Source organism: Periplaneta americana, chromosome 9 (assembly GCF_040183065.1).
Source record: "Periplaneta americana isolate PAMFEO1 chromosome 9, P.americana_PAMFEO1_priV1, whole genome shotgun sequence".
In the NCBI taxonomy this organism is placed as follows: Eukaryota; Metazoa; Arthropoda; class Insecta; order Blattodea; family Blattidae; genus Periplaneta; species Periplaneta americana.
In genome coordinates, this window is record NC_091125.1 from 64,291,069 (window position 1) to 64,311,069 (window position 20,001).

The 20,001-nt window shown below is 37.2% G+C and overlaps 3 non-coding genes across 3 annotated transcripts; 1 reads left to right on the forward strand and 2 right to left on the reverse strand.

Annotated features, from left to right (window-relative positions):
• Positions 1-276: 276 nt before the first annotated feature.
• Positions 277-360, reverse strand: TRNAL-UAA (transfer RNA leucine (anticodon UAA)). The gene has a single exon. It is a non-coding gene; the product is annotated as a tRNA-Leu (tRNA).
• A 1,111-nt stretch (positions 361-1,471) lies between these two features.
• TRNAL-UAA (transfer RNA leucine (anticodon UAA)) lies at positions 1,472-1,555 on the forward strand. Its single transcript has one exon. It is a non-coding gene; the product is annotated as a tRNA-Leu (tRNA).
• Positions 1,556-17,611: 16,056 nt separating this feature from the next.
• On the reverse strand, positions 17,612-17,695 carry TRNAL-CAA (transfer RNA leucine (anticodon CAA)). The gene has a single exon. It is a non-coding gene; the product is annotated as a tRNA-Leu (tRNA).
• Between the last annotated feature and the right edge of the window lie 2,306 nt (positions 17,696-20,001).

Below are 20,001 nucleotides of genomic sequence, written 5' to 3' on the forward strand. Positions count from 1 at the left end.
TCCTTGATTCATTTCTCGTATAACCCACATAGTTTTACGTAAATATGTGCAGTATAGTATAGCTATGCACCTGTCGATTTTTTTTTCAAAATTGTGTATATCCAATATAGGCCTAAATGAAATGGACAGAATTGATAAACCAGAGGAGGAAAGGTATTGCGGTATAAAATTATAGGGGATATGGGACGACATTTACTAGCGAAGAATGAATTATAATAATTTATTTTCCCACATAAATGTTTATTCTAACGATACTATTCTTATAAGAAAAATCTGTGCTAGGTGTGGGGTTCGAACCCACGCTCTCTTGCGAGAACCAGAACTTAAGTCTGGCGCCTTAGACCGCTCGGCCAACCTAGCTCATACAAAGTGTCTTCCATTTTACTTATGTAAAAGGCAGCTGAAAATTAACTGCAAAAACTCGATTTTGTTATCTGGTTATATAACACCGCTACATATATTCCAAGAAAATAATTATTTTATTTAACCACCTGGATTTAATGAGAAATATTTTCAGAGCTTCTTTCAGTAACTAACGATAATATCTATATTTCCACCATCTTCCTTCCCCGGCAGTAATTTTGCCCCAACATCCCCTAAAATTTCACATCACAATAACTTTTCCGCTAACTGTTCTATTATTTTTTTATCTAACGTATTCTTTACATTTCTTTATTGGCTACATAGGCCTATACTTTTGAAAAAAGTTTGAATATTATGTCCATTTCAGAAAAAAAAAAACAAAACAAAAAATATGGCGTCTAATGATAGCAGTATGCTTGAGAACAGAATTTCAAAGAAATTATGACAAAAGGTTGGAGGTAGAAGAATACTGATCGCCCTATTAAGAGATACAGAAATAAATATTATAATATGTAAACAAAAGAGAAAGATGATCTGATTCTTGTAGCTTTCTATAATTTTGATTATGATTTAGCTTTAGATACCATATTGTGTTATGTACTGAGTGAAATAATAATAATAATAATAATAATAATAATAATAATAATAATAATAATAATAATAATAATAACGGCGTAATCTAGGGATAGTGAGCAGACGTGTTATATAAAATTTTAGGGGGTTGTGGGGCGAAAATTGACTCATACAGAACGAAGAGGATGGAATGAAAATGTCTTTTACTATTTCAAACTTGATGAATAATACAATTTTTGGGTATAGTCTATCGTCAAACATCCACCACTTTTTTCGACACTTTACAGATTGTCAGTAACAGCTCCACTCACTATCAGTGGCAAGTAGCCCCACTCTCATTGACAAAGTTACGTAGAATTTGATGACGCGATAGTTGCCACGTGTTATCTGAGTTTAACTTTGGTTTAATCGCTGGTTGCTCAAAGTATTGGAAAAGTAGCGGGTGTTTGACGATAACCTCCCAATAAAATAATAATAATCTTAGTACCGTTGATCTACCTTTCTAGTAAAGTAAAATGAAGTTGGGATACTACAAGCTAGGTTGGCCGAGCGGTCTAAGGCGCCAGACTTAAGTTCTGGTTTTCGTAAGAGAGCGTGGGTTCGAACCCCACACCTAGCAGGAATTTTTCTTATTAAAATGTTAGCAAGAGACCGTAACGGGTCACTAGGCCCAATGCATGAATTCACGAATTAGTAACACAAATGTGGTGTGTTGCTAATATGTAATTTAAATTTTTGATGTGAAACCTTTGGGCTTTTGTAACTTATCTTAGATATAGAAATATCCAGTATTTCGGAGTTACATATTGGCATCTTCCTCAGAACGTCAAGGAAAAGGTAATCTGCCTGTTTGGTCCAGTCCTGGAGAATACAGATACAGTCCCTTTGCTTTATCTTCCCTGATGATGGGAACAATACTTAGTCACAAAACGTTGGATGTGTCTAGATTTGTATTATGGTACTACAAAAAATCTCACCTAATTGAACACCGATAAAATCTTGAATCAAACTTTCTGTCCTGCGAAGGATGTAGACTTCTTAGAACCTTAAATATCTTTCCTTTTTCAAATTAATATGAATATTCAATTTGAGATACGAAATTGTTTCTTTAGCATAAAGATGGGGGTTCGAGTGCATTTAGTGCTTTCGCTCTTGTGTACAGTTCTGAAGACTGCCGAATCTCTTGGCACTTTTGACTTTGACTTTGTCTCGCTGAAGTGAGTGATCGATAAACATCGATTGTAGAACTTAAAAAGCGAACTAAAATACGTAATCAATTAATGTTGTACATAAACAGAGCTTCTGTTATTCAGTTACAATATGACTAAAACGAGTGAAGCCAAACGAAGCTCAAGGTCTCAATTGAATCCTTCTCTGTGAGGCAGTTATTAATATTACTTGGAAAGGATGGCCCAGCACTGCGACCTGTTGAGATCTATTGCGCTAACCCTCGATATGGAATGGGTTGCGTGCCATAGATCCCCTACGCGCACCAACCCAACCACATGACTCCCTAACGACCGGTCCCTCAGCCAACAGAAATCCATATACCATTCTTGCCTCTGCAACTTCCCCCTGTCGGTATGATGCGAAACCCCTCCCCCGAGTAGGTCCGTCTCGGGTACTCGTTGCAGAAGCTACATTCCACGGAGGCCGGTTGAGAGAGCCAGTAGTTCCGGGAGGACGCCTGTAGAGTGATCTGAAAAACCAGAAACGAGATGATAAGGAAAGGATGATGGGGGAGGAAAGGAAGTGGCGAAGATGAGTGGGGTTCCAATCGCCTGATAAAGTTACCTACTTGATATTCATCCATAGGAGTGAGAGAAAAACCACGAAAAAATATCACCCAGGCAACTCCTCCTCACCGGGAATCGAACCCGGGACAGTTTAGTATTATTTATTTCGGAGGTAGAATGTAGGGCTGTTTGTTCAGTTTGTGGAAATAGTGAATAATATATATATATATATATATATATATATATATATATATATATATATATATAACATAAAGACAAACAGATTCACGAACTGAAAGTCGATATCAGAATGGGTACTTTAATCAAATCCAAGAATAATTCGTTTGGAACATCAACTGCTCCTTATGATGACAGTTTAAGAAAAGACATATTTGGGCTAAATGAATAGACCTCTGAAGTAATCTTAACTTTTACAATAGCAATACTCTTATTACTCGTATATAGCACAGGCCTGAGCTATATTTGGTTCTTCAAACGATATGAATATTATAAGTTTAGGAAAGTATAAATTTGGATAGGCCTATTAGTTGTTTTGAGCTATGAACTTTACAATTGAAGAAAATTAATACCTAGTTGAAACGTTATTTCTGCGTCATAAAGTTCCGAGTATTTATAATAATAATAATAATAATAATAATAATAATAATAATAATAATATTACTACTACTGTACTACTACTACTACTACTACTACTACTACTACTACTACTACTACTACTAATAATAATAATAACAATTATAATAATAATAATTATATGTACGAGTAGTGTTATTTTAGATGTGTTAATAACTGGCATTAAAATAGAAGGAATGATTATTAATCATGGACATATGTGGGAATGGGAGATGAGAGATTGACCAAAATTTTAATGAATTTGAGAATTATGGAAAAGAAAAGATGTGGAATACAACGTGAGCTGATACGGTATTATACAGGAAAAATGGAGAGTAGAGGATTTGTAGAATAGGATTAATATAGTAGAAGTTTATGGAAATTGGAAACCTGAAAGCCGACGACAATCGCTGTAAATTACATATGTGATTATTAACACCTCTCAGTATAATAACATGAATTTATTTATTTTTCTTATTTTTAGTTGTTTATTTAACGATGCTGTATTAACTACTCGGTTATTTAGCATTGATGAAATTGGTAATAAGGAAATGATATTTGGCGAGATGAGGTCGAGGATTCGCCATAAATTACCTGACATTCGCCTTGCGGTTGGAGAAAAGCTCGTAAAAAGCCCTACCAGGTAATCAACCCAAGCGAGAGTCGAAGCAACACCCAAGCGCAACTCAGAATCTGCAGGGAAGTGCATCAGCCGACTGAGCTACGCCGGTGGCGACAATTTCTTCCACCACTCTTCTCATAACATAAGTTACACAACTATTTCAATCTTCATTTGAGAACATTTGTAAAGAACTGTTCATTACAGTAAAGAGTAGTTCTACAGGGACATCATTTTATTTTTACTTCAATTTTTATTGTACCTGAGTTTTTGAATGTACTTCACTCCCATCCCTTCTACTAATGAAGTTCAACCGTCCTCCACACAGATCCAAGACCGCATATACAGTCATAGTAGCCTTATGGTCATAGTAAACAGTACGTTCCAAAAATATGTTCGCGTTTTCCAGTGACGAAAGAGCTTTCAATATTGCATCATTTTCCATTTGCCTACGTCGCATCCCGGTTTCCACCACCTGCTTCTATTCGCCTCTCTGTAAATGCTAGTGGCTGGGCTGCCTTAGCTCTTTTCTGAGAACATTAATTTCTGTTAGGAATTGGACGTCTACGTAATATTATACCCATACAATTGTTTAAAATAACTTAAATAAAAGGGCCTCGTTAAATAATTAACTGTCACGTGCTTTCCTCCCTTTCTACGACGCTGAGACGTAACCACTTGGACGGACAGTAGGTAGCATGTCTGAGTAATTTTATCTTTTCGGATCGGGCAGAAGTGAAGATTGAATTTAAAGTACCTAAGGTCTCTTTTATAGAGTAGGTACAGAATTATTTCAACATGAATTACTGATACGAAGTACGAACCTGGTAATTGGAATTACGTACAATAGTCTATAGTGCGATAATTTGCACATTAGAACTAAAGCCTGTATCGAAATGAACGGCCACCATTTTCAGAAATGTGTTTAAATATCCATATACATCCGAATGGATAGCTCAGTTCGTGAGTAAAAACACTTATTGTTAATACTGTATACTGTATTTTGATTAAACAAAAACCTAATGAAAATTATCAAACTCAAAATTGAGATATTTCCTAGTTTACGTAAATGGATAAACTACTTTTCTTCCCTCCTATACCTAGTAAAGTGATTTGTTTTTATATTACGCCAGTATCATCGAACTCCAGTCGTGGAAGGGGGTAGCAAACGGTGTTTCCGGTTCTTAATCGTTGATCCAAAGGTATAGCCAGGTTAATATTAGAAATGTTAGTAAAAATAAAATGATGTCCCTGTATAAAAAATTGTTCCATGCCCTCAGAGGGACGTAGGCTATATGCGGACAACGCAGTCGCCTGGAAATACTTGGGCCAGGCCGTGATTCAAAGATGCAGACGTGAAGAAATCAGAGCGGTTTGTGCAGCACTCACGCAGTGCCAGAACGCGGTTGCTAATTATCTCTTCCAAATTGCTGGCAAATTAATTACCACAGAGCCTGCGTAACAGCCCTGCCTCGCCCGCGGGCGGTTGCACGCGAGGGCGATTAGCAATATGCCGCTCAGCGGGGCGGATTCCTCTCACTGAGCAGGCGAAACAGGGGCGCCCAGCACGGTGCTCGTCAAACGAGTTCAGTGTTTAACACACATCCACATTAATAAAAATTACGAAAAATATTCCAACTAATCAAAGAGGCGTGAGAAGGCATTAAGTAAAATGCAAGTCCAGCGGCAGTTCATTCTTTAAACCAGTGTTTTTAAACATTTTTCAACATGTGGCACACTGAAGTTATAATTTAAAATCTTGCGACACACTCATATAATCTAAATCAGTAGTTCTCAACCAGCTGGGAAGTGTGAGGGTTTTAGAAGGGAATGAGGATTATGAAATACAAATAAATGAGGTAAATGTATAGGCATTAATTTACTTACTTACTTACAAATGGCTTCTAAGGAACCCGGAGGTTCATTGCCGCCCTCACATAAGCCTGCCATTGGTCCCTATCCTGTGCAGTCTCTTTCATCATATACCACCTCCCTCAAATCCATTTTAATATTATCCTTCCATCTACGTCTCGGCCTCCCTAAATGTCATTTTCCCTCCGGCCTCCCAACTAACACTCTATAAGCATTTCTGGATTCGCCCATACGTGCTACATTCGCTAACTGTTGAGATAACCTCGACAGTTGCAAGCGTCGTTAAATAAACCATAATTTAAAAATAAGGAGAGAAGTGAAGGTGATATTAATTTCCTATACATTATCTGAATATGATCACTAGATTAACCGTAATATTCATGATGATCATTATGATGAATAGCCTAATAAGAAGAAAGAATCGAATTTTCACAGTGATATGCCTAATGATCAGGTTATCCATGGCAAGTGTAACAATTCATCACAATGTGAGAACTTAGGTATTTAGATTTAGGCCTAATATTTAGAGTCTATAAATGAAAGCAAATACTTCTTGTCTTTTTCTTAATTAAAACACAAAATAACTTACTTAAGAAAGAAGTTATCTTTGATAGTATAATAATTATAGAAGAAATAAGACAGCTTTGCATTGGTTACAATATATTTCAAATAATAAATGGAGTTACCTTCAGCAAAGCAAATATACAGGCCAAATACCAATTAAACGCGAGTGAGGAGAGGGTGAGTTAATGGAGGAGAGAATCGCAAGTGATTGTTCCCCTCGCCCGACTTACTGTGCAGCGGGACGTCCTCCACAGTACAGAACTCTAACCGCACTGCATACCGTTCCACAATTAATCCAGTTCCCCTCAAAGGGAACGTAATGGACTCGTCGAGACCACTACGCATCAAGCTGAAGAGGTTTAGATCTAAATACAAGCACTGTATTCAATTACGGTACAAAATAAAAAAAAAATCTTAAAAATTGACAGTGGAAACTTGGTTCTGAAGACTTTAACGTAAAATGCCTTCTATTAATATTACTTTTTAGGTACCCTATAGTGATCTTTCGATATAGATATATGAGGCAAAAATTCACAAGTATGGTAATAGCACAGTCTAGTATATACAATCGCGAAGCTCAATACGTAGTAAATATGCAAACATTAGATAGTTGCTCACCACTAGGATCGCTAATATCGCCTCATTACAGGCAATGCAAAATAGAACAGTCACAGTCTATTGTTTCTAGCACCCTCAAAACTCAAGCTTCGTGACTGTATATAGTAGACTGTGGTAATAGTTCAAAATATACCCCATCCGATAATTAGGGAACGGAGTGAGACGGGCAGGTTGGAAAACACGAGACACCTGGCATGTTATACGTAAAATGTATCATTTTCGTTCCCTGATTCCATTACCCGATTCCGTCGGACGGATTTATCTAGTGTGTCTTCGATATAGACATATTTAGTCTACATTAAAACATGAGAAAAGAAACAGGACTGAAATTCTACAAAGTAATGGCAACACCCGTATGTATACTTATATGCATCTGCTTTCAGGTGAACGTTTATAAAATAGAGATGAGGTTGCTCAATAACATTTAACGATGCACTCTCCTGGATATGAAAAAAAAAAAATGAAAACATTATTAAAGAAAGAAACATTTAAAAATTAACAGAGAAAGTAATGCAATGCAGAAACAAGTGGAAAGAACGATTAATAATAAATTATAGATTTCCATAATTCCATAAACCTGAAGTAGGTTAACAGACCTAGTCCTTGTGAACGATGAAGAAAACCTGGGATAAGAACGCCCTCAATTCATTCCGCCTATGGCTTTATTCAAGGATTTTGTGCAACGTTATAGTCTACACGGTAAAAGGAATGTGAGCTGCGTCGTTCCTTATTCCAGCAGTAGCGCCACGTTTCCCTGTATGGATCCACACTGGATTCCGCTTCTGTTTTCCATAATAAATTCGAAACTAATCGCATGCCAAACATCATTCCAGGAGCTTTTTTTAATGTCATATTATTCTCCAGATAAAGTTGTCGCATGCCACTTCCTTTTGCTGCAGAGAATATTAAATTATTTCTGTACACAAAAGTTGTCGTGGTTTAGAAAACAGTCACTTCCCAGTCTCATACTCTGTTACAGGAAGCTTAATATCAAACATGATTTTACATCTCTATATCTATTTCCTTATTATACTTAGGCCTTTATTATAGCCTATATATATGCTGATTGAGATTGTTTGATTTTTTTTTCTCTCGCTGTTATTTATACTAACTTTGACATCTTTGATCATATCGCGAGTTAATCTTTTGGTTGAAATCCGAAGCCCTGTGTACTACTGTTGATACTGGTTCCATTGTTGTGAACTAGATGGCGACTGTATATGTATTACTGATTTGTTATGGATATGATTTCGGTGATGAATGAGGCCGGTGATATTCAGGGATGTTGTGGCTCGAATTTCCTGGCATTTGCCTTACGGTTGAGGAAAAACCCTGAAAAACCTCAACCAGGAAATTCAACTCGACCGGGAATCGAACCCGGTACACCTGCGTAAAAGACCAGCATGCTGACTCCTACACCATAGATGTGGTCTGTTTGGATTTATCTGCAATTATTCGTGAGGGAAATAAATAATAAGACAATTGAACGAATTCTATGCAGTACTAAATTCTAAAACGTTATGGGTGCTATTCATAGACATTTCGCTAGCCCGCGCTACGAGCGTGCTAAACTAGCCCCGGCTGTCGACTGGTTACTTGTACAGGATTCATATCATATCATATCGCTAATACTGGTTCATGAATACGAAAAACGTTAGTTCGCTGATCATCCACCGGAAGCCCGCGCTAAGGATATCTTTGACGCGATGCGAAGTGAGCGCTTATTCGAGTCATGAGGGAAGACATTTTCCCACGACATTTCGACCAGAGTACGAGACCGGAACCCACCTGACATCGTGATAAAATCCGATTTCGTAACCAGCAATAACTGCTGCGGGAATCATCGTTACCCTGTATTGGATGATCGTTCACCTCTGTTGAGGCATGTGAACTTGAGGTCAACAGTCAGGCTGGTCGCTTAAGTGTTCCACGGGCTGTCACACAACAGATCGGAAATTAGATGAAATATTTCAAATCGAAATTATTTTTGAATTGTAATAACTAGTTTTGTCATATTGCACTTCTTCCCCTGAAGATCAATTTTAGGAGCCTTTTAACATATTTATTATCAAGATCTTCATCATTTTCATAATTGTTTTCCTGCTCTTATCACTATCCTCGTCATCATCTTCTACAGTCTACCTTCAAGGAATATTCCCTAGCCACGTTACCTTTCTACTCTTTTGAGAATCATTTATCAACATCAGATATTCATAAGTGGAGGAATCTATATTCAGACAGCATGTGACGGCTACAACTACTATTCGAATAAATAAGAGATAAAGCATTCCTCAGTTTACGTTAGCTAATAGGAGAATACTTTTTTTATGGATAACTAACAAAGGTACTTTCTTCCTTCCAGACAATTACTCATTCGACAATCATAAACATATCACTTATTTCACACTAAACGCTTCTGCAGTTGAGTGTTTCGTCAAATGAAAATAAGACAGGAATTTATACACGTGCATGCTGAAACTGTAAAGCGTTCGTTTTACAGTGTCAATGACTATTTCCTAGTTCATTATATAAAATAAAGTTTTCATTGTTAGGTATAACTTAAATGGTACTAATTTTATTGTCTCGCAGTTTTTAAGTCATACAGTGCGTCATGTCGTATTGTTCTTAGCCTATTTTACATTTATTAATAATAATTTTTAAACCTGCTACGAAAATAACCGAATCAATACAAGTTATTCTCAAATGGCGGGAATCTTTGCCCATGTGGTTATTACGACATATGATCATCTTTTAAGGCAACACATAAATAAAATTCAAGCACACTTATACAGAGTGGAAGTGAAATAACCCTGCAGACTGAAAGGGACGATGGGTTACACTTAAATACATAGAAAACCTATATTACGTTTCGTGATTAAATGCACGGTTAATTAGAAAATTAAGTTGGAAGTTTCAGCAGTCTGGCAACATCGCCGCTAATATACTCCTTTTTCTTCTCGTATTACAGTTGCAAGAGGTCAACGAACTCAGACCTGTCTGCTAAGGTGAGCTACCCCTAACTAGGGTGACCAGACGTCCTCTTTTGTCCGGACATGTTCTCCTTTTCAGGCCTTTGTCTGGGGTCCGGGCGGATTTTTTAAAAATCAAGAAATGTCCTCCTTTTCTTAACTTGTATGCCTGAAATTTTGAAATTATCTCCTTTGACGCCTTTTCAAGTAATTTGTCTGTAGTTGGCAGCAGCATCGACGGAATATACTCTTTGCCAACGTTCATAACTCCCTTTGCTCCTCCTTGTTATAGGCATTGCTCAGAAGTAGCTAGTAAATCGAGATGCGAATGTAAATCTAAATAGATATTTTCTGTTCTCTTTAATAATTTTATTATAGTTCCCATGATTTTCATATTTAGCTAAGTGTAAAATCATTAGGCCTATTATTAAGTTTTTCATAATTATTTTGTAATAAAATAGATATTAACACATTTTCATATGACATAAGCCTAAATGTGTACTGTAAATACAGTGTGATCGAAAAGTTCCTCCGCAGCTGTATTAGTTCTAGTAACTCTAGAAAACAACTCTGTATAAAGTTGGTACTCTCCCATTCATTCCGGTTTGACAACCTTACACGCCCAGTCCATCATATGCTTAGTTGCCAGTACTGCCACTTGAATTCTCTGACAAATACACTTGAATTCTTTGCCTAGTGGATTCTCGGCTAAACAAGCACTGCGGAGAAACTTCTCGATCGCACTATATTTTGTACAGTAATAAAATAGATAGTGACGTAATTTAAAGTATAATATAGGCATAAGTCTAAATCTAAGTATATAATTTGTGTCCTCTTTTTTCAAACAATGTCCTCGTTTTTTAAGCTTTGTGTCCTCTTTTTTTTTATCGATGTGAATCTAGTAACCCTACCCCTACCTCTTTCTCTGACTACAATGTTGCAACCTGATCGAACCGTTCAGTGGCTTCAAATCAGTGCTTGGTAAATTCAATTTACACGAAAACTGTCCACGCTATTGAAATATGTCAGAGGGATAAATAATTGTTTATTTAATTTAGATCTTCTATCGATATGGACTGTCCACACGTGTGGAGTAACGGTCAGCGCGTCTGGCCGCGAAACCAGGTGGCCCGGGTTCAAATCCCGGTCGGGGCAAGTTACATGGTTGAGGTTTTTTCCGGGGTTTTCCCTCAACCCAATACGAGCAAATGCTGGGTAACTTTCGGTGCTGGACCCCGGACTCATTTCACCGGCATTATCACCTTCATTTCATTCAGACGCTAAATAACCTAGATGTTGATACAGCGTCATAAAATAACCCAATAAAAAAATCGATATGGACTAAAATCACGACCCTACTCTCAGAAGATACCGCATAAAAGGTTGTTAAACATTTGGCAAAAAACATGTTTCTTTCTGAGAAAACTATGATCTCACCACCATTGTGGTATTACACTTTTTTGTTACATACAACATGAATTATTCGCTCTAAAAATCTGCAGGGTTATTTCACGTCCACTCTGTATAGTCCCGATGTAAGGGACATAAATGTCTTTATCTGCCAGAACTTGAAACTGGGTCCATTGAATTTATAGACAGAAATGTTAGGCCTACCACTTGAACCACAGTCAGAATTATAATGTATCAATACTGAACTTTGTAAAGTTACATTTGGCCTACTGTTCAGTACATTATAGAGGTATAACATTCCATTTACGTTTTGATCTGAGGGACTTTCATAGAGTGGAGAAAGGCATTTTACACACATTAGGTATATAGCCGAGACTAAGTGTTATACGTCAATACTTGACCATCTTCAGTAGCACACTATCCCTGCATAGATGCAGACCATTACAGAACTCTGGTCGTCAACTTGGGAGGTCTAAAATTATAATAGTCGGACCACTTCGCCGTTAACTGACACGATGCAAATTAAAGAGTAGAAATTAAGGCACATGTCTGCCTATTTAAAGAAGTTACGAGAAGGGAACCATAATCAATCATTTGAATAATATCGTTCTTTTGAGGCTCTACTAAGATTGCTGAAGACAAAATAACAACCATAATTATAAATAGTAAATTATATTACTATCAAGTAATTAATTCTTTCCAGGTGATTAAATATTTGGAGGTCTACAATAACAAATATCTCTCTGATGTCCGTTACAGAATTTTAATTATGTTGGCACGTCATTCACATTTCTTACGATGAAATGCGGTAATAGCTAATTACTTCAAAACTTGTTCTGTTTTGTAATTCATTTAGTTCTTGCTGTGGTAATACAAACACGCGTTCAACGCCATTTAGTGTCGTAAGTCAAATTGAGTGTTCTACTTGGAGGACATTCAAATACAAGTAGGAGATCTTGATTTATATGACAACTTTACAGACATTGACATATTGTGGGTCTCATTTAGTTTATCATCATTTTCATCGTCGTCGTCATCGTCTGGATTAAAATTTTGAACACACTACGAGTATTTCCATTAACGGGATATATTGACCATGTGTTTAGTGTGACATCTTCAATACTTTTTTTGAGATAATAAAGACGTAACAACGGTAGTGCTGGAGTTCGAACCCTAAAACAAACCCAGAACTGCAGCCTGGCGCTTAAACCGCTCGGCCGCCCGAACTACAGTAGAGCGTCTCGTTTAGGCACAGTGAAAATGTAAACAAAGTGCAGGTAACGTGTGGGAGAGGACGAGCCGTACGATAAAAACGAGGGATGCACAAGGTTTTAGTTACAACATTTATGGCGGAGCATTAATTGAAATTATATTTTCCAAAAACACACAAAACAAAAAAACATAAATTGCATAACGTTATCATATACACATTTTAACAAACAAGCCATTGTAACGTTGAAATAATTCAATATAACAAATCAAATTTTGCTACTTATATAATGTCGCTTTCAAGCAGAATTTTTAAGGTCACGAATTTCATTCTCTGTATGACTAGCATACCACCGTCTTCTGTGCCGAATTAACAGAACTACAGTATATTGGTCTGAAACTGACAATGCTATTTCATAAACATAATTACAGTACTGTAGTTTTGTTAATTCGGCACATAAGACTGTGATATTATGTCAGTCATACAGAGAATGAAATTCATGACTGTAAAAAATGCTGCTTGAAAGCAACATCATATAAGTAGCAAACTTTGATTTGTTACATCGAATTATTTCAACGTTACTATTGCTTGTTTGTTAAAGTGTATATATGATAACGTTACACAATTTGTGTTCCTTTGTTTTCTGTGCTTTTTGAAAATATATTTTCAATTAATGCTCCGCCATAAATGTTGTAATTAAAACCTTGTGCATCCCTCGTGTTTATCGTACGGCTAGTCCTACCCCCAAGTTATCTGCACTTTGTTAACTTTTTCACTGTGCCTAAACGAGACGCTCTGCTGTATACTTTTCATTCATGCTATAGTAAATAGGTAGAGGTCTGTAACTTGCATAAACTACCCGTATTAGTAAGTGTGGTGTTCGAATCCACGCTCTCTTGTAAGAATCAAAAATTTAAGTCTGGCGCCTTTGACCGGTCATTCATGTAATTAACGAATAGGTAGAGTTTTTTTTACAATATTTAACTTGCATTAACTTACTGCTAGGTATAGGGTTCAAACCCACGATTTCTCACGAAAATAAGAACTTAAGTCCGGTGCCTTGCACCATTCAGCCAATCCAGTCATCATTTCAGTTTCTATTCGCAAAGTCATAAGAGGCAGAGCCGTTTACAATATTTACATTCTTGCTTATAGGAGACCGAACTTAATACTCGCTTGATTTGTACAGATGCGGAAATAAAATTTGGAGTTCCCTTACTGTATAAGTTTCTCTTACAACACACTGAGTATGTGCATTAAACAAGAGCTCCTGTATATATGAGGCATTCCGTAAGAGAAGGGCGAACCCGCCAAATGTACCTGTAGAGATAATCGATGTTCAAAGTATTTTACCTGTAAACGAGATAAGGGCGAAGCCACCAAGGACACGACTGTATATAATGATAATTACTTTGTACACTGAAAAACGAATACCTTTATTGAAAATTGCAATTAAATGTCCAATTTAATATTCCAGCTTAATAGTGATCATAGATGACATTATGAATTCATCAATGTTATGGGAATAATTTGAAAACAGTATACTGTATTAGAAAAAGCAAAGGGCGTAGAATGAACTCAATAGTGGCAGACATTAATAATAATAATAATAATAATAATAATAATAATAATAATAATAAATAAAAACACTTAATCGCACTGTGATGTGACATTTATAAAGTGTCTGAAATAATTAATAAACAAAAATAAGTAGATGCCTGTCATGTTATTACCCTTGCTATCAAATGCGGTCTCACCTGTTCTGGGAACAGAGGTACTAATAATCCATTACATCATCTTCATGAAGATGTTCCTCTCAATCGGTCACTGTTAGTTGCACGTTTTGTTTGCTGATCACGTCATCCAGAAACGTTCTGTGGCACATAGATAAGGAGAGCTTTCAGATCCTTTACTTTATCAGAAGCGAGCTTTATTGGCGTGACATAGTACCTCTTTGGCAAAATGAGCTGAGAGAGGTCTGCCTGTTCTTAATGCGACATCTGTTCACATCAACACTGGTTACGAGCTTAGAAATATAGGCATTCTGGAGATCATAATCACCCAACTCCCAGAAATTGCGAAATACATGTTGTATATTTTCCATACCTAATGCGTTGAAGCACCCAAAAGTACATGGCGGGCCTATGCCGCAAGTTTGTACATGTCGAGATGTTTTTGTAGTACTAATGTACGATTCACCTTTGTTCCTTTTAATCTTTGCTTGTATGTTTATCCATTTTTCGACATGCCTCTCACGTTTCCTACAATAACCAGATATGCCTGGTTGATTATCACTGTCACTATTACTCATAATAAGCTATTACAATGTCCAAAAATACACGTAATTCCTCACTACGGTTCTACTGTCCGCATTTCACGAGAAGATCCGAGCAAGGAATGCGAGTTTTTCCCCCACTCTTAAAACCTATCCCCGACATGGAACCGGCCGGCCATTGACTGAGTCTTGTTTGTCCCAGCCGGCCAATGACACCACTCCTATCCACCTGCTCCTTCAAGAACGCTGAGTTACTGGCTTACTCTCTCCTCTTACCCCGCAAGGACCATACTCCCCTCGCAGGGATCCTCTCGTGAAATTTGGACAGTACTCGTCTGTGTACAACAACACTGAGACAATGAATGGCGCGCGCCTTCAGGCGGAGTGGCGTATTCGCCCTTCTCGTACGGAGTAATATGAATATTATGAACCTGTCACAGACTACGCAGTTTCTCCAACCTTACAAACAATGATAATTTCGATGTAGTAAGGGAGAGCACGCCAATTTCTGCCAGGCTTAAGTTGCAGATATGTGTCTTAAATATTCGGAGGAGTAAAAAACACAAGATTCGACTCTTGGCGGGCTCGCCCTTCTCTTACGGAACGCCTCATATACTACTTGGACAGTCGTGTGAAATTGTTGCCTACTTACAGGTGGACTCCCATCAAGACTCGCTCCAAATTTTAATTCCGTATCTGTACAGCTGTGCTGACGGACATTTCTGGAACAAACCCACCGTTCTGCATGAGTACATTATTTGGTCGCCAAAGAAACATACTGCTGGCGCCCTCCTTTGAAAAGAGTTCATGTATCAGATGACTATAGTATAGAATTCTTTAGTTGGCAGAGAAATTTAGACAGAGAAAGATATATTTCTTACCTCTCACTCACTCAGTGGCTGACCGGACATCTGCGGGGGGGATGGTGGCAAGAGACAGACACACTCCATAAAACTATTTGTATGTGCCGTGGCGGATTCTTCTACTTCTACTTCCATGTTGTCATCACCGTCATCGTCATCACTATCAGAGTCCAAACTTATTACGAAACGATCCACCGCTTTGTCAATCATTCCATCCCTTTCCCAATAAAAAATCCTCTTCCTTTTTAACATGTTCACACGCATTTTTCCAATTCTCTGGCGTGAACTTGGACAACGCTTCTTCAAATAATTTTATGACTTCACTGGATTTGAAAGATACATTATGTTTAGCGACATCATTTGTCACTTGTGCCCAGATGAACTCAATGACACTAAAATTGCAGTGGCATGGTGGCAGTCACACTACGGTACGCTGGTGTGGTTCACTTTGAGCTGAGGTATCCAGTTCGTACCTTACCATTTTCTCCTTTTAAAATTTTATTATGTCGTACAATACGATTTTTGTCGCCTTTGGGTCGTACTCTATGTTGTTCTGACGTAACCAAGACGCATGTCTGATTTAGAAGATGCAAAAGTGGGAGCTGTACAGAATGTAAGAGGCGTTGTCCATTACAATGATGCTGTTTTGTGGAATGTTCGGAAGGAGTTTCTTTTCGAACCAATGTTTGAAATTAACGGCGTTCATTTCTTGACTTAAAACTATGATAGGCTCCTGGTATAAATCCACAGGATGATCCAGCATGCACAATAATAAATCGTCCCCCTTTTCCTAAGGGCACGTTCAGAGAAATGTCACCATCGTCACAAATCCAAATTTTGCTCTTCGTGTGATTAATGTTTATCCATGTTTCGTCTAGGTAAACGATAGGGCGGCCCGGTTATTCTTAAGTCGCGCATCCTCCTTAAGAAATGGAATCGCTTAGCAATTATGTCGGGTTTCTCTATCAGAAGCTTCCGTCCGAAGTTATTCTTAGCGTAACGGAAATTAAGTTTTTTTAGTCTTTACCGCACCAACCATTTGCTGCCATAAAATAACCCAGACTTATCGAGAGCATCACGAATATCTTCCACACTGGGACTAAAATCAGTCTTGTACAAGGAGTAAATCTGTCTCTTGATGGCGGCCGCAGTGAATGAGTCTATATTGGTTTTCGTGGGAGTTCTTTTCGGCCGCTTTTTGCCCGGAATTGACACTTTTTTTCCTGATTCATCTGCTTCTCTCTTTTCATTTAGGATACGGTAAACAGTGCGTTCAGATACTCCATACGCAGCAGGAGTTCGCTTTGCTACTTCGACTGTGTTTATTGTAGGATTTCCGACTTTCAAAGCATCATACTCCTCCACGAAAAACTTATGTACATTGCACACTATTTCCATGGCGTCAGACTGCAGTGGCTTTCCTCTTGTTCCTACACCAAGAATCACAAACAGTAGGACAAGCAGGCCTAATATAAAGCACGATACTTCTAACATTTTAATTATAAAATTATTATAAGGGCCTTCTCAAACTACACTGAAAAATGTTGTTAACACATAGTTGTAATAACATCCACCACTGACAACCTTTCCAGATGTCCTGGTGAGGGAAGGGGAGGAAAAAAACAGGAAATGCTGTTCTATACAAGTGTCTGTGTCATAGGATTAGTTCAACTCACCCTCCCTGACCCTTCCCAAGACATCAGGTAGCTCTGCCAACATAGACCTTCCCAAGTATAATAAGTATGTTGCTAAAACTACAAAATATCAATTCTCCTACAATTTTTCAATTAATAAAATAGTGAAATTGCTTGAAATATTAATCTCAAATAAATAGGGAATAGCAGATATTAACGTTCTCTTCGATTCATTATGGACAAGAAAAAGATTAGTATTTACATAAAAGAATTGCTAGGTGTGGGATTCGAACCCACGCTCTCTTACGAGAACCAGAACTTGAGTCTGGCGCCTTAGACCGCTCGGCCAATTTAGCAGATATTACTTCGTTTTTCGTTTATTACCTATAAGGCACAATTATTCACACACCACGTAACTATCAATCGGTTTTGATCCATTTTAATGTTACATACCATGATAAAATACATACAACGTCTTAGATGTATATATATATATATATATATATATATATATATATATATATATATATATATATATATATTTATAAATGGAACTTATCTCCGAGACATTACATTGGCTCATAGTGAAATGATACACTAATCATTTTCAAAGCCAATAGTTCTGTCTGAAACATTCCACTGGGTGAATACACCGGTGGAAGAACGTAAATTACTATCATTTATTTCAAGAAGGGAAAATAGCTAAAATCATCGAGAGAATTCACGTAATTTTATTTAGCATATTGCTGAAGAGTATAATAAAGAACACATGTATCCATTAGTAAAATAAAGAGGAGTTACAAAATTTAGGAGTAAAAGATGGATTACAAAACAAATCTTTAAACACACAAAATGAAGTACAGTAAAATTGACCACAAAAATGAACTAACAATTACATAAGAATATTAGTGCTGAGACAGTTCTTACAACATACATGGAAGTGTGACTAGGAAGAAATACTAGATACAACGGTAGGAAAAGTGAAAAACCTTTACTGATCATTTGCAGAAGGATTCTGAATTTTGGGGAAGAATTTTGTTTGCTACTTTACAGAAAGTATAATTTATTTGGGTGAAATAGAAGTAGGTAGCTGTGGCTAGCAAAAACCTAGAAAAGAGCTTCTGTAAAAGTTCTTCAACTGTTATTTTTTAATTGATTACTTTACGACGCTTTATCAGCTGCTAAGGTTATCTAGCTTCTGAATGAGATTGAGATGATAATGCCAGCGAAATGAAACCAGAGTCCAACGCTGAAAGTTACCTAGCATTTACTCTTAATTGATTGAGGGAAAATCACGGAAAAAACCTCAACCAGGTAATTTGTCGGACCAGGATTTGAACCTGAGCCCGCTCTCAACTGTAAATGTCAGCGTCAGTAATGTGATGGTATGGGAATGTAGGCCCATAAGGAAGTGTAAGGTGATGAAAATTTTCATTTTGTCGAAGACATAAAAAAGAACCGTGATTACATCAATTTCTTAAAGACAATACTCAAAAACTTCAGATCCAAAACAATTCCATATTTTGCTAAGATAATGGCCCGAAACATCCAAAGAAATTATATTCATATTATATGACGAGAGTTCGTTCGGTTTTTGCATAGTCGGTAATACGAGAAAAACAATTTGTGAATGTTGTTTCATTTATCGAAAAAAAAGAGAATTGAAACTACACCGTTAGTGAGAATATGTCAACAGTAAAATGGTTACTTTAAAATTAACGGTCGGGATTAAAGCGGCCGAAGCAGCTTGAAAGATTGTGTCTTACCTTTTATGAAAAATAGCTATGTGGAAGAGAGTCTATAGATTTTTTTTAAGACAAAATCCTTAGCATGGCTTCTTCCGGGAAGGAGGTAAATTTGTGGATCTAATACCGTAGCTTTACGGCATGTAAAATAATTCTGTCCATGTTTGGGGAATCCAGGTCAAAATTCGTCAGCCATTTCTCACACATGTTGAACTTGCACGCTAAATAACTTCTCCAGTTTAAACCGAGGTTAAATAAAATACTACTTCTACTGTTACTACTAGTGCTACTGATGCCACTGCTGCTACTACTGCTACTACTGCTGCTATATTGCTACTACTGTTATTGCTGCTGCTACTTCTGCTACTGTTACTACTACTGCTGCTATTACTGCTACTACTGCTACTGCTACAACATTTGTATGGCTATCGGAATCTAAAATAGGTGTGAAAGCGTGCGTGAGGATCACGGAGTATAGAGGAGTCGTAGAAAAGCAACTTGAGATACGGGACCCATGAAATATCCAGGTTATGGAATAAATTCTGCAGAGGGTATGCATGCCACTGACTTTTTACACTTATTGTTTGCAATTACATACGTACCTAGTGCTATTACAGTTGAAGTCGATACTTCCAGTAGATTTTCAAATTTACCGTCTTCTTCATCAACACACTTTTACACTTGCGTGTGAAACGGGTACTGGTAGCGTCATCGATATCGACATTTTTGTCTTTGATCTTGACGTCAGATATGCGATCATTGCTCCTATTCCCTTAATATTTCAATAATAAACCCTTCTATACAGTTATAAATGTAATGTTTGAAACAGTTCAAGCCACAAGATATCATATACATATGTATGGCAAAGTGGGGTTCAATGCTTAATTTTTAACAAATAGACCATAGCTCCTTAACCG